Source organism: Pinus tabuliformis, chromosome 7 (genome assembly GCF_031772625.1).
Source record: "Pinus tabuliformis cultivar Carrire ecotype Pingquan chromosome 7, CPIR1, whole genome shotgun sequence".
In the NCBI taxonomy this organism is placed as follows: Eukaryota; Viridiplantae; Streptophyta; class Pinopsida; order Pinales; family Pinaceae; genus Pinus; species Pinus tabuliformis.
The window spans coordinates 137951166-137971798 of NC_142293.1; the positions used below are offsets into that span (position 1 = coordinate 137951166).

The window sequence follows — 20633 nt, forward strand, 5'->3', positions numbered from 1 at the left end:
CTTGTAAATTTTGAATCGCCTCATCCTTCTCAATCAATTTTTGTGACAAGGTGTCATATATTTGTTTGGGGTTTTGATATTATTGAACTTTTTATTATTATCTGCTTTAAGAAGGCTTGTTTCTTCATGAAGTAGTTCCATTAGGCTTGTTTCTTCATGAAGTAGTTCCATTGAGGTTGTTATATAACAAATCTCCATAACTCACTTTTTTTGTTCTTCTAGTTTGCAAATTTTCTTCTTCAAAATTTCATTTTCTAAATTAAACAAGGACTCAACCTCTTCTCTGAAATCATAAAAAAAAAAAATCAAATTTTTCATGAAACTCATCTTGCAAGATTCTAGAAATATTTGCTCATGGTTAACTCCATATTTTCAACCTTCCTAGTTTTGCTCTAAAAGCAATTCTTAAATGTGGGATTTTCTTTTTGCAAGACAACAACAATAGGGTTGTAATCTTTCCTCTTATCAATAAATTTTTCAATACTTTTTCCTTATGCTTGTGTTATATGTTAATGCATTCATCTGTATATCATATTTTTGATTCCATGTTATTTATAAGAAATAGATCATTATGCTTTGATTGGTTTTTGTTTCTGTGATTGTTCAGATACTTTCCAAGCAACTTAAGGACGGAAAGGAGCAGCAATATTGGTCAAGGGAGAAAAGGAGCTAGCAGAAACTACAAGTAGGTTCTCTTCTCTCTTGTTTTATCTGTTGATTATAGAAAAGGTTAAGATTACTTTGTCTGTTGTTTCTAGATCCGCTACTAGATCTAGAGGGTTAGGCGTTTGTCCAAGAACACTACATTTTCCCAAAATAAATTTAGTGAATGAGAGTTTGAGATGGAAGTCACTGCAGTGAAGCAGGATGGTTATCCAACACCATTTTGGCTTCATCCAGATAGGGACAAAGGTGAATGGGGTGATTCCCTTCACATAACCCAGAGGGAAACTTAACTTTACCATTAGTTGTAAGGATAAGGGAATTAGGAAACACCAATCCTCTATCCCTTCTTCCATGGAACTGATTTCTAAATTTAGAAAGGCATTCATTGTCGCCATTGATGGTGTTATCACCAAAACAAGGGTTTACATTTTTCTTAGTCATTGTATTAGATAAGTGTCAAGTCACCATATGTTTTAAGCGGTAGGTGATAGGTTAGGAGTCTCAAAGGTTTAATTTTTCATGTCCAAATGAAGTCTAACATCCTTTTTCCATGTTTCATGAGTCCTACATTCTTTTTAGAAACTCATAGCTTAAGCCATTTTGAAAATTTTTTGAATTAGCCCGAAACCACGTTTTCGTAGTCCAGACAATGTAAAATATCTGTTTTTTGCTATGAAAACGCTGCTCTTTTCGTAGTGCTTTTCCCTGCGTGCTATGAAAGCGTGGATTCGGAGAACGGTTTTGTCAAACATCAATCCATTAGTATTTTGTTATAGCTTTCATTATTAGGTGTCAGCTAGGAGTCAGTCCTTAAGCATGCCACCATCCAAACTCATCATTTCAAATTTAGGGTTCATTATGAAAGATAATTTCAAATTCAAAAGGGTTGGCTAGTCTCATCATTTTAGTTTGCATGCAAACCATCAAACAGAAGCTTTTCGAACAGTAAGCTTTGGTAATTTTCCACCAAGGTTTTCCTCATCCACAATTTAGGCGAGGCTGACAACCATTGGCAAGCGAGGATGATCAACAGAATTTCAAAAGAGGTCGTTTTTGTCACAGCAAACCAGTTCAAAAGAGATTGACTAGAAGTCAAATTGCAAAGGAGAAAGGTAAAACAATGATCTCGAGAGAAGGTTCCAGCTTGAAGGGTGATTTAAATGATATTTTAAAAGCCATTGATATTGCAGAATCCCCTTAGGTGCAGGAAGATGTGATAAAATCTGATCAAGGAAAGTAAAAGAAAATGAAACCCTCCAAGAAATTGGAATTTGAGGATGATGTCACAGCATTTGTTTTCAAACCCAGAAATCCGTTAACCAGCGAATCCAAGAAGATGCAAGAGTCCAATATTGAACTGGGGAGAACAGAAGAAACATTTACTATTCAAGAAGAGTTGATTGACATTCTATCTCCAAGACCTGAAGGTGACAAAAGCACAATTCCTGCCACTCAAACAGAAAAAGCCAGTTATGAGGTTATGGAAGAAACGTTAAAATCTGCCAACAATGAAATTGTTAGACTAAGAGTGAGAGAAAGAGAGCATGTTGCTAAAAGGGAAAATTCAAAAGGATGAAGGCTTTCTGGGAAGCTGAAAAGGTGTCCAAACTAGAAATAGTAAACAGTGAAACTGAATATTTTACCTGGACTGTTCCTGCAATCAAAGAAGCTAGATTTGTAAGGAAGATTAATGCTAAGTTGAGAGCTATGAACAGGAGATTGAAGAGGCAAATTGAAGACCTAGAAATACAACTAACCAGATCTGGAAAAGGGTCTACAACAATAATGAAATAGGGTGTTGAAAAGGGGTAGTGAAGGAGATATATTAAAACAGTTTTGGCACATAAAAAGAGTTTTAGAATATAAAAGGAAGAACAACTGTGAAGAAGAACATCTATAAGGGTAAGTGATTTCGATTTTTGGTTGATCATATCAGTCTTCATGGAATTTTGAAAAACTCCCAAACTACAGATTTTTGAAGACCATGTTGAAAAAAAACATACATAGCAGTTTCATAGCATGCTACAAAACTGCTAAAGATGATCATTTAGCACTTATGGATGCTTTCCAGAGGAAAGGTTTGATTAGTTCCAAATTTTGAAGTTGTTGGTAGACATGGGATCATGTATGAAGTCTTAGATGGTAGTGGTGTAGAAAGAAAAGTCCCAAGAAGTATTTCATAAATGATATAAAAGTTGTGCTACGAAAACAGAGTATTCTCGTAGCACAGTCATGTTTTGTCTTTCCTCCATATTTTCGAGTTTCCTTTTCTTTACACAGGTGGAAAATGAAAATTTAATGGGTTATTAGTGCATGCCACATGTATACTAGCAAAATTACTCGAAGATAAGCATAAGGGATTAAGGACCTTAAAAGGAGGAACTCTGTCTCCTAGTTATCAGGACAGTTAGGTCATGAGTCAATGGGTTTTGTAACAATACTGAGGACATCATCAAGCTTGAACATGGGTGGGAAAATGATTAAATAATGTATTGAAGTTAGAGATAAGGTTGTTGAAAGCATGTTTTAGGAGTTTTACTCCTATTGGTATTATGATTCTTAAAGACAACTAGATGTCAAGGTTGTAATTTTAAGTAGTTTGTTTTGTGAATAGATAAGTGTCTAAGTTACGAATTCGAATTCCTCTAAAGGTGGATCCTAGTATCCAAGGATGTAAAACTCTATTTAAATCTTGAAAATTGAATTCCTTAGTTTTGGTAATCTTTTAGCAAAAGAAATTTGTGTTATTGTAAGAAATTGTGGTTTTCATACTTAATACAGAGATCAGTTTGACTACTCAAGATTCACAAGGAGTTTATGTGCTTGATGTTCTTATGGCCTTGTTCAATTACTTATTTGCAGTGGTTTGAGCTTGTGATACTTAGAATTCATTAGAAAATGCTCTAACTTCCTTCACATGCTTTTAAACTGTGTTGTTTCATTGTGTTACTGTTTTATTTATAAACCTAAACTCTAAGTGCCTTGACTTCCATGTTTTGTTGATCATGTTGTTTTTTTGAAGATCATATTGACTCCATAGCCCAATAAATGTTTGATTATCTTTGATTCAACCAATCAACCAGTTATTTATTTTTCCATTTTGTTCCTAGAGTTAGCCATCTAACCATTAATCAAAAATTTTAAACATATTGAGAGAGCCCTCTCAGGTTGAGGAGGCTAAGCCTCAACCGAAAGATTGGTTTGAAAGAGTTACTTAGAGTCTGCTTGATCATCAGCCTATCAAGGTTAGATTTTGTGATAACAAATGGCATAACCTCCTTCATTCACTTATAAAAATATCACTCATCTAAGATATCAAGGGCTGAAAAATATTGCGTTGTAAGGAGATATTGGTGATATCAAATTAGAATTGAGTGCAAGTATTGTAATATTTAGTGTTCTTGGACAAACACCTAACCCTCTAGATCTAGTAGTGGATCTAGAAACAACAGACAAAGTAATATTAACATTTTCTATAATCAACAAATAAAACAAGAGAGAAGAGAAACCTACTTGTAGTTTTCACTAGCTCCTTGTCTCCCTTGACTGATCTTGCTGCTCCTTTCTGTACTTAAGTCACTTGGAAAGTTCCTACACAATCATTGAAACAAAAACCAATAAAAGCATAATTATCTATTCCTTATAAATAACATGGAATCAAAAACATGATATACAAAATGCATTAACATATAACACAAGCATAAGGAAAAAGTCTTGAAAACTTTATTGATAAGAGGAAAGATTACAACCCATATGAGTTTGATCTAGTGTCATCCTTCCAATTCAATCCTTCATCACCTCATGAAAATTAAGAAACTCCAACACTTTTATAATACTTGCACTCAATTCTAATCTCATTTCACCAGCATCTCCTTACAACTCAATATTTTCAGCCCCTGATCTCTTAGATGAATGATCTATTTATAGGTGAGTGAAGGAGGTTATGCCATCAATGGTGATGATGAATTCCTTTCTAAATTTAGAAATCAGTTCCATAGAAGAAGGGATAGGGGATTGATGTTTCCTAATTCCCTTTCTCATCCAAAAGCAAGCTCAAAGGTGTAGGTGGCATTTGAGAAACTTGTAGAGGCTTCCAATGGATAAGGAATCTTCAAACCCTCACAGAACTTTACTCAAATTCACTCAGCGCAGGCCAAAGAGGGACCAAGTGCACTACATAGCACCCTGACAGTGTATGGTTTGCAATGCAACGAACCCTAATGAAGGCCTACCTGCGTTGTTCTTCTTAGAGGTAGCTTTTGGATGTTTTCAGTGATGGAACTTCTTGGGAAGTAAGGCATTCTGATGACTAACTTCTTTAGCACATGTAACAACTACACTAGGGGTTGATGAGCCCTAATATCATCGGTCTGTAAGTTTGGTTTGATGTGTCCAAATGGATCTGTAACAGTTTCCCCCTAAAGCATGAAGTTGTAAATATCTATGTCGGGTGAAATTCTTTATCACGAGGAGAGGAGGTTTCGAACAGAAGGTGACCTACATCAATTACAATACATATATCATGATAATTTGATTTTTATTATGAACTAGCTGAGGGATGCATACCCATGCTCAGCTTATAAAATTTCATTACATATACAAATATAGTCATCTACAAATATATACCCGTGAATGGTTGACCATAAATGTAAGGCCATTGTATATTTGATTTAGTACTCCTGAAAGTATCGAAGCCCGGATGGATGAAACTAGATCCCGGGTCTCCAATATCATTTAATCATTCACTCAAGTACAATTCTAACCATTTGAATAGATGTTCTAAATTTGAACATGGAAAGACATCATCTGATTACCAGCCAATGATGTAAGTCATTAACGGACGCGAGAGAAATCACCGATAATGATAATGACCCTCAAGGTACTACAGTACATTTCACATGGTGTGAATAAATGATTTGATGTCGAACACCATTCAATGTCTTTCAGTCGAAGGTCATTGATGTCAACCTATCGCCGGAAGTGAGAATCCTGCCATTGATGTATGCAAGCCTCAAGGTACTGAAGGGGTGTTTCTAAGTTAACATCTTGGATGATTGGTAATGTCGACAAGAATCAAGTTGTCGTAGGAGGGCCTTGATGAATCCCACATCTACGACACAAAACGAGGTAAATGATTTTGTAGATGAGAATCGACTGACAACACAAGGTTCAAGAATGGCGACCATGAAAATAAAGGTTTACGATATTGCAAAGGATGAAGTTTGAATTGAATGAATTCTCTTGAACATATCGACGACACTGAATGAATTGGCAGCATTGACCCAAAATAAAGTAATGGATGGTATGATAGACCAATGGTGTGATGACCATCAAGCAGATAACCCAACCCAAATAGTCACGGAGATGAAATGAAAGTGTCATGTTCAAGAGCGACTTGCTACCATAAAGTTTTCTCGACTTTTTCCCTTTTTCCCTGGTCATTGCTGACCAGTACCTCTTTATTTTTTATCAAGATTGAGGAGGATAACATATGCTTGTTGTATAATTTCACCCTTCGGGCGAATCCATCATTATTTGATGCTTTAATGAGTATGGCGAAGGTGAAACTTGGCCTTGTTTAGATGGACAAGCTTGTTGCTATTTGATGTTTTTAACGAGTTTAATGACAAAGACAACTCAGTCCTTTTCAAGTTTAGAGAGTTTGAAAAAGGGACAAAAAGGAAACTCCACAAGTTCTTTTTCATAAAATAATCTCCCAAGTCTAAAAAAGCATAAAATAATACAAGAGAGATGTCGTTTCCAATCCTTTAAGGAGCCGGAATAGACAAGCGCTCGACAATCTTTTCATATTTAGAGAGTCCGAAAAGAGTTTAAATAGGACTCCATTTTGAGGAATGAGTGGTGTATAGGGTAGCAACTAGTTCCGGTGATGTTGGAACTTCTCAAAACATGTTGATTTATGTGAACAGGATAGCTAATAATACCACTCATTGTAACTGTTCCTCAAAAAGGGTAAAACAACCAAGTGAAAGCGTATGATCGACCAAAGGGATGGTGGTGATGGGATGAAAACAACCAAGGCTCATCTAATGAAAGAGGCCGATAGAATGGAAATCACGAGGGTTAAAAAATGGAAATGGGTTCATTTTTACACAAGCTTGAACCATAGGGAACTATGCTTGGAATCGGTTTCATGTTTACACAAGCTTGAAACAAACAACAATGCTTGGATTCAGTTTCATTTTTACATGAGCTTAAAATGAAAAACTATGCTTAAGATTGGTTTAAATGCCCCCAGCATGATGAAAGGGAGAGTCTCCTGTAACCAAATGGAAGTCGCTGCGGTGAAGCAGGATGGTTATCCAACACCTTTTTGGCTTCATCTAGATAGGGACAAAGGTGAATGGGGTGATTCCCTTCACATAACCCACAGGGAGACTTAGCTTTACCATTAGGGAAATCACTGCGGTGAAGCAAAGGATGAAGTTTGAAGTTTGAATTCACCCCATTCACCCTCATCCCTATCTAGACGAAGCCAAAAAGGTGTTGGATAACCATCCTACATCACCGCAGCGACTTCCATCTGGTTACAGGAGACTCTCCCTTTCATCATGCTGGGGGGATGTAAACCAATCTCAAGCATAGTTTTTCATTTTAAGCTTGTGTAAAAATGAAACTAGATCCAAGCATAGTTGTTCGTTTCAAGCTTGTGTAAAAATGAAATTGAATCCAAGCATAGTTCCCTATGGTTCAACTTTGTGTAAAAATGAACCCATTTCCATTTTTAACCCTCGTGATTGCCGTTCTATCACCCTTTTTCATCATATGATATTTGGTTGTTTTCATCCCATTGCCACCATCCCTTTGGCTGATCATACGATTTCACTTAGTTGTTTTACCACTTTTAAGGAACTTTTGCAATGAGTGGTCTTATTAGCCAGCCTCTTCACATCAATCAACATGGTTTGAGAAGTTCCAACATCACCAAAACTATATGCTATCCTAGACACCACTCGTTCCTCAAAATGGAATCCTCTTTAAGCTCTTTTCAGACTCTCTAAATATGAAAAGATTGTCGAGTGCTTGTCCTCTCTAGCTCGTTAACGGATTGGAAAAGATATCTCTCTTGTATTATTTTATGCTTTTTTGGACTTTATCATGTTTCGATTCCATGTTATTTGGAAGCAATAGATCGTTATGATTTGATTGGTTTTTGTTTCTGTGATTGTGCAGGTACTTTCCAAGCGACTTAAGTACAGAATGGAGCAGCAAGATCAATCAAGGGAGACAAGGAGCTAGCGAAAACTACAAGTAGTTTTCTCTTCTCTCTTGTTTTATCTATTGATTATAGAAAAGGTTAAGATTACTTTGTCTATGTTTTCTAGATCTGCTACTAGATCTAGAGGGTTAGGCGTTTGTCCAAGAACACTAAATTTTGCCAAAACAAATTGGCGACTCTGCTGGGAGCGATCATCCATCTTAGTTGGTGACTCAGCTAGGATGATGTCTTTCCATGTTCAACTTTAGAACATCTATTCACATGGTTAGACCTATACTTGAGCAAAAGATTGAACGATATTGAAGACCCCAGATCTAGTTCCATCCATCTGGGTTGCGATATTTTTCAGGAGTACTAAATCAAATGTACAATAGCCTTACATTCATGGTCAATCATTCATGGGTTTATATCTATAGACGACCATATTTGTATATGTAATGAAATTTTATAAGCTGAGCATGGGTATGCCTTCCCTCAACTAGTTCATGAGAAAAATCAAATTATCATGATATATGTATTGTAATTGATGCAGGTCACCTTCCATTTCGAAACCTCCTCTCCTCATGATAAATCATTTCACTCGACATATATAGTTTCGACTTCATGCTTTAGGGGGTAACTATTACAGATCCATTTGGGCACATCAACCCTAACTTACAGATCGATACTATTAGGGCCCATCAACCCCTAGTCAAATTGTTACATGCCCTAAAGAAGTTAGTCATCAGAATGCCTTACTTCCCAAGAAGTTCCATCACTAAAAACATCCAAAAACTTCCACTAATAAGATCGCCGCAGGTAGGCCTTCATTAGGGTGCGCTGCAATGCAAACCATACACTGACAGGGTGCTATGCAGTGCACTTGGTCCCTCTTTGGCCTGCGCTGAGTGAATTTGAACGAACTTCCGTGAGGGTTTGAAGATTCCTTATCCATTGGAAGCCTATAGAAGTTTCTCAATGCCACCTACTCCTTTGAGTTCACATTTGGATGAGGAAGGGAATTAGGAAACATCAATCCCTATCCCTTCTTCCACGGAACTGATTTCTAAATTTAGAAAGGAATTCATTATCACCATTGATAGCATAACCTCCTTCACACACCTATAAAAAGATCACTCATCTAAGAGATCAAGGGCTGGAAATTATTGAATTTTAAGGAGATGTTGGTGATATCAGATTAGAATTGAGTGTAAATATTGTTATAGTGTTGAAGTGTCTTTCTTTTCATGAGTTGATGAAGGATTGAATTGGAAGGATGACACTGGATCGAGCTCATATGGGTTGTAATCTTTCCTCTTATCAATAAAGTTTTCAAGACTTTTTCCTTATGCTTGTGTTATATGTTAATTCATTCATATGCATATCATATTTTTGATTCCATGTTATTTATAAGCAATAGATCATTATTCTTTGATTGGTTTTTTTTTATGTGATTGTGTAGGTACATTCCAAGTGACTTAAGTATGGAAAGGAGCAGCGAGATCGGTCAAGGGAGAAAAGGAGCTTGTGAAAACTACAAGTAGGTTTCTCTTCTTTCTTGTTTTCTCTATTGATTATAGAAAAGGTTAAGATTACTTTGTCTGTTGTTTCTGTATCTGCTACTAGATCTAGGCAGTTAGGTGTTTGTCCAAGAACACTAAATTTTCCCAAAACAAATTTAGTGAATGAGGGTTTGAGCTGGAAGTCACTACAGTGAAGCAGGACGGTTATCCAACACCTTTTTGGCTTCATCTAGATAGGGATGAAGGTGAATGGGGTGATTCCCTTCACATAACCCACAGGGAAACTTAAGTTTTCCATTAGTTGTAAAGAGAAGGGAATTAGGAAACATAAATCCCCTCTCCCTTCTTCCATGGAACTGATTTCTAAATTTAGAAAGGCATTCATTATCACCATTGATGGCATAACCTCCTCATTCACCTATAAAAATATCACTCATCTAAGAGACCAGAGGCTAAAAAATATTGAGTTGTAAGGAGATTCCGGTGATATGAGATTAGAATTGAGTGCAAGTATTGTAATATTTAGTGTTCTTGGACAAACGCCTAACCCTCTAGATCTAGTACCGGATCTAGAAACAACAGACAAAGTAATCTTAACCTTTTCTATAATCAACAGATAAAACAAGAGAGAAGAGAAACCTACTTGTAGTTTTCGCTAGCTTCTTGTCTCCCTTGACCGATCTTGCTGCTCCTTTCTGTACTTAAGTCGCTTGGAAAATACCTGCACAATCACAAAAACAAAACCAATCAAAGAATAATGATCTATTGCTTATAAATAACATGAAATCGAAAACATGATATACATATGAATGCATTAACTTATAACACAAGCATAAGGAAAAAGTCTTGAAAACTTGATTGATAGGAGGAAATATTACAACCCATATGATTTTGATCCAATGTCATCCTTCCAATTCAATCCTTCATCACCTCATGAGAAGAAAGACATTCCAACACTTTTACAATACTTTCACTCAATTCTAATCTCATATCACCAGCATCTCCTTACAACTCAATATTTTCAGCCCCTGATCTCTTAGATGAATGATATATTTATGGGTGAGTGAAGGAGGTTATGCCATCAATGGTGATGATGAATATCTTTCTAAATTTAGAAATCAGTTCCATAGAAGAAGGTAATGGGGATTGATGTTTCCTAATTCCCTTTCTCATCCAAAAGTGAGCTCAAAGGTGTAGGTGGCATTTGAGAAACTTCTAGAGGCTTCCAATGGATAAGGAATATTCAAACCCTCACGTAACTTTGCTCAAATTCGCTCAGCACAGGCCAAAGAGGGACCAAGTGCACTGCATAACACCCTGACAGTGTATGGTTTGAAATGTAGCCAACCCTAATGAAGGCCTACCTGCGTTGATCTTCTTAGAGGTAGTTTTTGGATGTTTTCAGTGATGGAACTTTTTGGGAAGTAAGGCATTCTGATGACTAACTTATTTAGGGCATGTAACAACTACACTAAGGATTGATGATCCCTAATATCATCAATCTGTAAGTTGGGTTTGATGTGCCCAAATAGATCTATAACAGTTTCCCCCTAAAGCATGAAGTCGTAAATATCTATGTCGGGTGAAATTCTTTATCATGAGGAGAGGAGGTTTCGAACGGAAGGTGACCTACATCAATTAAAATACATATATCCTAATAATTTGATTTTTCTCCTGAGTTAGCTGAGGGAGGCATACCCATGCTCAGCTTATAAACTTTCATTACATATACAAATATAGTCATCTACAGATATAGACCCATGAATGGTTGACCATAAATGTAAGGCCATTGCACATTTGATTTAGTAATCCTGAAAATATCACAACCCAGATGGATGAAACTAGATCCGGGGTCTTCAATCTCATTCAATCTTTCACTCAAGTACAAGTCTAACCATGTGAATAGATGTTCTGAAGTCGAACATGGAAAGACATCATCTGATTACCAGCCAATGATGTAAGTTGTTAACGAACGCAAGAGGAATACATTTCACATGGTGAGAATAAATGATTTGATGATGATCACCATACAAAGTCTTTCAGTTCAAGGTCATTGATGTCAACCTATTGCCAGAAGCGAGAATCCTGCCATTGATGTATGCAAGCCTCAAGGTACTGAAGGGGTGTTTCTAAGTTAACTTCTTGGATTATGTGCTGATGTCAACAAGAATCAAGTCGTCGTAGGAGGGCCTTGATGAATCCCACATCTATGACACGAAACGAGGTAAATGATTTATGAGATAAGAATCGACTAAAGACATAAGGTTTAGGAATGGCGGCCATGAAAATGAAGGTTTATGGTATTGCAAAGGATGAAGTTTGAACTAAATGACTTCTCTTGAACATATCGACGACACTAAATGAATTGGTAGCATTGACCCAAAACCAAGTAATGGATGGTATGATAGACCAACGGTGTGATGACCATCAAGCAGATAACCCAACCGAAATAGTCATGGAAATGAAGTGAAAGTTTCATGTTCAAGAGCGGCTTGCTACCATAAAGTTTTCTTGACTTTTTCCCTTTTTCCCTAGTCATTACGGACCAGTACCTCTTTATTTTTTATCAATCTTGTAGAGGATAACATATTCTTGTATAATTTCACCCTTCAGGAAAATCCATCACTATTTGATGCTTTAACGAGTCTAGCGAAGGTGAAACTCGGCCTTGTCTAGATGGACAAGCTTTTCGCTATTTGATGTTTTTAACGAGTTTAACGACAAAGACAACTCGGTCCTTTTCATGTTTAGAGAGTTTGAAAAAGGGACGAAAAGGAAACTCCACAAGTTATTTTTTGTAAAATAATCTCTCAAGTCTGAAAAAGTGTAAAATAATACAAGAGAGATGTCGTTTCCAATCCTTTAAGGAGCTGGAATAGACAAGCACTCGACAATCTTTTCATATTTAGAGAGTCTTAAAAGAGTTTAAAGAGAAATCCATTTTGAGGAATGAGTGGTGGCTAGGGTAGCAACTAGTTCTGATGATGTTGGAACTTCTCAAAACATGTTGATTTATGTGAAGAGGCTAGCTAATAAGACCACTCATTGCAGTTGTTCCTAAAAAAGGGTAAAAAAACCAAGTGAAAGCGTATGATCGGCCAAAGGGATGGTGGCAATGGGATGAAAACAACCAAGGTTCATCTAATGAAATAGGTTGATAGAATGCAATCACGAGGGTTAAAAAATGGAAATGGGTTCATTTTTACACAAGCTTGAACCATAGGGAACTATGCTTGGATTCGGTTTCATGTTTACACAAGCTTGAAATGAACAACTATGCTTGGATTTAGTTTCATTTTTACACAAGCTTAAAATGAAAAACTATGCTTGAGATTGGTTTACATTCCCCCGGCATGATGAAAGGGAGAGTCTCCTGTAACCAAATGGAAGTTGTTGTGGTGAAGCAGGATGGTTATCCAACACCGTTTTGGCTTCGTCCAAATAGGGACGGAGGTGAATGGGGTGATTCCCTTCACATAATCCATAGGGAAACTTAAATTTACCATTAGGTGCATGCCCTGTAAGCTTCATCACATTTACCTAAGTAGACTACTTGCGGCTATTAGGTGGATGGAATGAAGGTTCATATACGAGATCAAGTGAAAGACTTGACTAGGATTTTACAAGATCTAATCAAAGACTCGACTTGGAACTTGGGACCTTGATTCATTTTTTAATGAGCTTGACACAAGACAAGGAACTCTGCTCAAATTCCTTGTTTCATTTTTTAACGAGGTTGACACAAGACAAGGAACTCTCCTCATGGACCTGTTTCATTTTTTAACGAGGTTGACACAGTAAAAGAACTATCCTCATACTCCTTGTTTCATTTTTTAGCGAGGTTGGCACAAGACAAGGAACTCTCCACATAGAAGTTGTTTCATTTTTTAATGAGGTTGACACAATAAAAGAATTATCCTCATATTCCTTGATTTCATTTTCTAACGAGGTCGACACAAGACAACGAACTATCCTCGTATCCTTTGTTTCATTTTTTAACGAGGTTGACACAAGACAAAGAACTATCCTGTTGGGAGTTGTTTCATTTTTTAATGAGGTTGACACAAAACTAGGAACTATCCTCGTATTCTTCCGATCACAACTCATCAGTAGTCATGAAGGAGAGTTCTGGTTCCAATGCCCCCAGTACATGTTGTACAACATCAATGAATTGATTGTCAATTGATGTAGGTATGGAACAGGTTGCCACATAATTAACCCACGGTGTGGATGATACCATTGGTACAAAAGGACCATTTAGGGAAGATGGTTGTCTAGGAGCCATATTTGGATTGAGAAACGAGAGCTAGTCAATGGTGACAAATCTGCCTTCATGTGGGAAACAAATCACTCGAAAGAGTGTTGAAAAAATTGCTCCCATGTTATAAGCATAGTCGTGCCCAAGTAGTAAGTTATAATCTAAAGGGCCTGGGACTATCGTCACATCCAGATAAATGATTTTTCCTCCCAAAGTAATAGGTAACTAAGGGAGGATCCCTAATGGTTAACTGGTTCCTCTGTTAAAACCCAACAAATTCTGGGTAACAGTTGCAAGCGGTGGTGAACTGAGTGCTTACTAAGCAGTTGAGGAAAGGATACTCACAAATGCACCTTCATCTATAATAGTGCCAGATACAACCATATTATAAAATTGTATTATGATCTGGAAAGGCACATAAGAAGGAAAGCGGAATCCTGCCAGTCGATTCCAATCAAAGGAAGTGACTAGACTACTTGGAGGGGGTACCGTATAAACGGGAATATTAACCCCTTAAGTTACGAGAACTGGAGGATTTTCCTCCTGTCTTGATGGAATGGGAGGACTGCCCCCAAGCTCATTAGAATCTGAAGAAACAAAGAGAACCTGAGTGGTATCGTATTCACTCTCGGGAAAGGTACGATTTACTGAAGGTGAAATCGAGTCAATGGCTACCTTGACCTGTTGATTTGGATCGGTTATAGACTCTTAGGATTCACTTTCAAAGAGAGTGTTTTCGACCGACGGTTGATTTTGGTCAGCCAATCCATCAACTAGTGAAGGATTTAGGGAGAGTTTCCAATAACCAGATGGAAGTCGCTGCGGTGAAGCAGGACAGTTATCAAACACTCTTTTGGCTTCGTCCAGATAGGGGCAAAGGTGAATGTGGTGATTCCCTTCACATAACCTACAAGGAAACTTGACTTTAGCCTTGTTTCCATGAACTTTATTACCACTAGTTGATAGTGTGTCACCAACATGATCTCTAGAAGTTGATGACATAAGGTGATGTGAACAGGAAGACCATTCTTCTAAGATCTGAAGAATATCAGGACAATTTTGAAGAGGATGGTCTCCCACACAAATTTTGCATGGATATCAAACTTTGTGAGGCTTGATGGATGGTTTCTCATCTGATGTTGCATTCAAATCAATGGTTGCTTGGTTTCCCCTCTACTGAACTTGCTTCTTCTTCTTCTTCTTCCCTTCTTCTTCTTAGCCACCTGGTTACTAGTATCAATACTTTCACTAGGCGAAGAGGAAGAAGGGCAGGAAGAAACAACCAAGGAATAAGGCAAAGGGTCAACTTTAGGATCAACTGGAGGTTGATTTTGTCCAGCTGGAGGTGTACTCGATTGCGGAGAAATCACGACATTTTGAACAAAGGAGGTTGAAAACAACCATACTGGCAAGCCAACGGTAAATCTTGGAAGGGACCATGTAGCCATATATGGGGCACCAATATTTCCAAAAGAAGGAAAAGGACTAGGATTCCCATCAAAAGGAATTCCTTGATTGGTGGACTCCGAATTTGTCTCCATATGTTTCAATCTAATATCAACTAAGGAGCGATCATGGAGGATGTTATCCGTGGTCAATTAATTTTATTTTAATCAAAGTAACATAACAAAACAAAAGAGGTATAATCTAGGCAAAATGGTTTACCAAGCAACTGTGAACTACAAAATACCTCCTAGCGAACCAAGAAGTACAGACAAGCAATCTCCCTAAATGTTGTGTTCGGTGTATCACATTTGTAAGGTGGCCGACTCAGTTACTTAAGGATGGATAGCAACCTAGTGTTGTCCTCCCATATGTATCCGAAGGTACGTGGAGGGCCAATCCGTATAAGCGTTGTCTAATGCAAAACTTCACAGTGAGAGCATTCCCATATACTTTACTTACTGTAACACCACCCTATATACCTGAAGGTACATGGACGAGTTACGATATACTCATGTACATGGAATGAGGTATCACACTCGAGATGTATTGCAGATAAGTTAGTGATAGCTTCTTGGTTTAATGACACCGGAAAAAGTCTCTAGCCTAGAACCACTAAATGTTTTCGTTAGTGACAATGCTCCATTAGGTAAATTCAGATCAATTTTAAGTTGATCTTCTTTATAATTTTCCTTTTAAGGTTCACCACATGATGTATGTTTTCAATTCCTAAAATGCAACTAATATGATAAGCATTCTTTCCATTCAATTTAACAATGAAAATCTTAGCTACTAGGGATAGAGCAAACAAGTACTTTTTGATCAATCAACAAAGAGCACAAACTAGATACAACTCCCTAAACCATTCCTTTCAAGCATTCACAAACTTTAATATGCATAATGCATGTTTTTTCTTTTCAATTCCCTTAATGTTATGATGAACAAAAAGGAAATATGCACAATCGATCAAAAATCTCTTTTCATAAAAATGACGATTTTGGGACAATTTCTTTTCAAGTAAAGGAAGACTCTACGACACTTTCGTTTTCAAAGAAATAAGGAATTACAACACTTTCAAAGAAAAGACAAACCATATGCACATACAAATCAATCGATATTTTATGAATGAAGACTTTACGACAATTCAGTTTTCGATGGAAAAGATGACTTTACAACACTTTCTTTCGACAAAGATCAATCGACCAAAAACTAACTTTGACTATAGACTAATAATGACAAAGAAAACATTAAAGAAACATTAATCAATCCAATCAAAGTAGGGCTAGCTAAGGAGATGAAAAGATTGTTTTCAAAGATAAGACATCTTTGATATTCAACAAGCAAGCAATCAAAAGAATTTTGGCAAAAAATCAATCCAAAGGTGGGAATTTAACCTAAGGTTGATCAATGCATGTCAAAGAGAGGATAACTGTGCTACATAGCACTGTCTCTCACTAAAGCCTGCACTGATTTCAATGATTTCAAGATTGATCAACGCAAGTCAAAAAGGGCCTATCTGCACTAATCATCGCAGGCCAAAGAGGGCAAAACTACGCTAATTAAAATATTCCTTTGTTAATCATCACAGGTCAAAGAAGGCCTAACTGCATTGCAGAGCACTATCTCTAAAGCTAGCCTGTGTTGATTCCTATGAGGCCACTAACGAGTCATCTAACCTCAAATTTCGACCAAAATTCAATGCAAAAGGATGAATTATAACAAGTATGTCAGGGTGTCTCAGGAGGTGGATAACCTACTAGGAAAGGTGATCTTCCCCAGCGAAGTCGCCAATTTGTTTTGGGAAGATTTAGTGTTCCTGGACAAAAGCCTAACCCTCTAGATCTAGTAGCGGATCTTGAAACAATATACAAAGTAATTTTAACCTTTTCTATAATCAACAAATAAAACAAGAGAGAAGAGAAACATACTTGCAGTTTTCACTAGTTCCTTGTCTCTGTTAACCGATCTTGCTGCTCATTTCCATACTTAAGTCGCTTGGAAAGTACTTGCACAATCATAGAAAGAAAAACCAATCAAATCATAATGATCTATTGCTTATAAATAACATGGAATCGAAAACATGATATACATATGAATGCATTAACATATAACACAAGCATAATGAAAAAGTATTGAAAACTTTAATTATAAGAGGAAAGGTTACAACCCATATGAGTTCGATCTAGTGTCATCCTTCCAATTCAATCCTTCATCACCTCATGACAAGCAAGACACTCCAATGCTTTTACAATACTTGCACTCAATTCTAATCTCATATCACCAGCATCTCCTTACAACTCAATATTTTCAGCCCCTGATCTCGTAGATGAATGATCTATTTATAGGTGAGTGAAGGAGGTTATGCCATCAATGCTGATGATGAATGCCTTTCTAAATTTAGAAATCAGTTCCATATAAGAAAGGATATGGGATTGATGTTTCCTAATTCCCTTTCTCATCCAAAAGCAAGCTCAAAGGTGTAGGTGGCATTTGAGAAACTTCTAGAGGCTTCCAATGGATAAGGAATCTTCAAACCCTCATGGAACTTTGCTCAAATTCGCTCAGCGTAGGTGAAAGAGGGACCAAGTGCGCTGCATAGCACCCTGACAATACTATGGTTTGCAATGCAGCGCACCCTAATGAAGGGCTACCTGCACTAATCTTCTTAGAGGTAGTTTTTGGATGTTTTTAGTGATGGAACTTCTTGGGAAGTAAGACATTCTGATGACTAACTTCTTTAGGGCATGTAACAATTGCACTAGGGGTTGACAAGCTCTAATATCATCGATCTCTAAGTTGGGGTTGATGTGCCCAAATGGATCTGTAGCACCATTCCACTGAGAAAATCACTAAATTTCAGTAGAGTTCCTGTCAAGAGGAAAATGTTGCGATACCTACAAATCCAAGCAATGTTTACAACTTATGTGGAATTGAACAAAAAACACAGATCTGTCAAATCAACTCCCTCTGTGCCAAAAAAAGACCCTATTTTCTCTATTTTCAAGTCAACGTTGGTCCTCCTCGGTACGCTCTGATAGATGAACGGACAACTTAACACAGCCTGCACTTCAGATCTACAACAGATCTAACCTCAGATATATCAAATCTATACTCTATTTCAACCGGCTCTACTGCGGATCAGTGATTAATTTGAATGTGGAGGGTATGCTCCATCTGTGAGAGACTACATCTAGTAAGTAGCTGACCACACAGATTCACAACTAAAACAGAAACCCCATTCTAATCTAAAAGAACAATGAAAAAAAGTTATGAGAGCCCCAGAAAGGTTCAGCAGGCAGGAAATGCTCACCCACTACCATGTAAGAGTAGGTATTAATTAAATATAACTTTAATAGTATGTAGAAGATATTTATTATATAATAATGGAGGAGACGCATCGTCTGAAAAATAACAATGACAATTAGGCAAATACAAATCCCTACACGAATTTAGAACTCAAAACTCAATATAATTAGTTCATGGAGAAAAGAAGTGCCGGAAAAGATCAATTCTAGTGATTTGAGATTTGGAACAAAGTAGACATGCTTTCTCTCCTTGGTTATGTAGGGAGCTAACACTTAATGTGCCTAGTCTTTGGTTTCATGATATATCATTGTTGATTCAAATTTATATTGGGTCTTAAATGATGGCTCTTCCAAAAAAAAATTATTACTGAAGTTTTGTTATTAACAGAAACCCAAAAAAATATGGAATATGCAAAATGAAATGGAAAAAATTCCCTTAAATGTTTTGATTTATTTTGATGGACCACCAAGGACACCATAAATGGCTAATATGTTTTATAGCTTTAAATAAGATAAATATGAGAAAGGAAAAGAACATTCATTCAAAAGTGAGAATACATATTGATTTCATCTTACTAAGCATGTCTGCATCTGGTATATCTGTGCCACAAATACTCTCGACTTCTTTCCTTAATATTTCCTACCAATTCAGGTTTATCGCAAGCAAGAATCCTGTCCAAGTTAATAGATTGGAAGTTGTCTCATGGCTTGCAAAGAAAAATGTTTTGCATTCATTCATGCTTTCATCAGTAGTTAATGTTAGATTTTTTTTATTACCGCCCAGTTCTTTCTTGTTGGTAGCCATCATGATTCCAAGCAGGTCATTTCCATAGTCAATCTGAGTGCTTACTGTTGTTATCGGCTCCAACCTACTTTGAATTATAGAATTTAGGATTTATTTAATCCTTCTCGCAATCTGCCTTGCATACTTATTCTTGATTGTAGGAATATATCTGGAAAAATCCAAAGGAATGTAAGTCAACAATCCTTAATTATAAGTACTATGAAGCATTATACATGTACGAAAGCTCTATTATGCAAAAGCAAATGATCTAAGGATTATGGCACTAGCCTAGAGAAGGGTAGCACCCAACAAATGTTAAAAAGAGAACATAAACATAAGTACAGTGTACACATGGACTTGCAGTCACATTCAAAACTATATAATTTAAAGATAAATATACTATAATTACTAGCTTCATCAGATGAAGATAGATTGTTCAGCTTTATCAGCAATTATTTGTAATTCTCTTTGCAATTCAAATACTTATTTTCCTTCATTGTAACCACTATTGATGCAGTATGGGATATGATGTCTGTTGTTAATGCTTTAAACTCTTTAGTAATATCAATTTATTTGCCACAAGAGTGTGCCTGAGCCACCATCTCTTGCCAATTCTCAACCATGGTTGAAGTGAAAGCAACCATTCTCTTCACCATTGTCTGTGATTGGAACATTTGAATGTACTGAAGTTAGTAGCATAATCTACAAGGCTCCAACTCTCAGGGAATATCGAACAAATAGCCTTAATAATACAAATTCCCATTGTATGTAATTGGAAAATTTGAACATAACTGAAGTTAGTAGCAAACTCTACAAGGCACCAAGTCTCAAGGAATATCTAACAATTAGTCTTGATTATGCAAATCCTTGTTTATCAGAGATAGGAAAATTCACAACATATAAAATGTAATTTGACATACTAAAAGGAAAATGCCCAAAAATAATATATCAAATCGCTACGTATAAAATTTGCTCCAATTCATAAGTCTTTTCAGGTTTAATGAATTTTAGATTGCTTAACTTTATCCCTGTTAGATACCACGTTCCTATGGTGGCCTGCAAGGTGTTAGAATTAATGGAGAAAGTTACAGTTAGTTGTTTTAAGGATAGGATTGAGACTCTAAGATTAGATCTTAGATCCTACTATCTCGGGAGTGGTTGAAACCACCCTGTTAGTGTGAAAGCCTATATGTACTAGGTTCTCCTAATTGAAGTGGAGTGTGTATTGTGTGAAGTTCTTGGGTACTCTCCAGGTATCTCACCTGGAGAACCACTTAATTAATAGAACAACAGATTTTAAGATGGTATCAGAGCTGCAGGACTATTAATCCTGTACGCTAAGTGAAGGGTGCGACTAAAGTGAATTCGTCATGAGGTTTGGGTGGAAAAGTGCGACGATTGCATTGTAACGCTCCACACAATTTTAATTTTAAAA

General features: G+C 36.8%; 1 pseudogene; it reads right to left on the reverse strand.

Moving 5' to 3' along the window:
• The window catches only part of LOC149246133 (cytochrome P450 CYP72A219-like), a 35955-nt pseudogene extending 16101 nt beyond the window's left edge, over positions 1-19854 (reverse strand).
• Between the last annotated feature and the right edge of the window lie 779 nt (positions 19855-20633).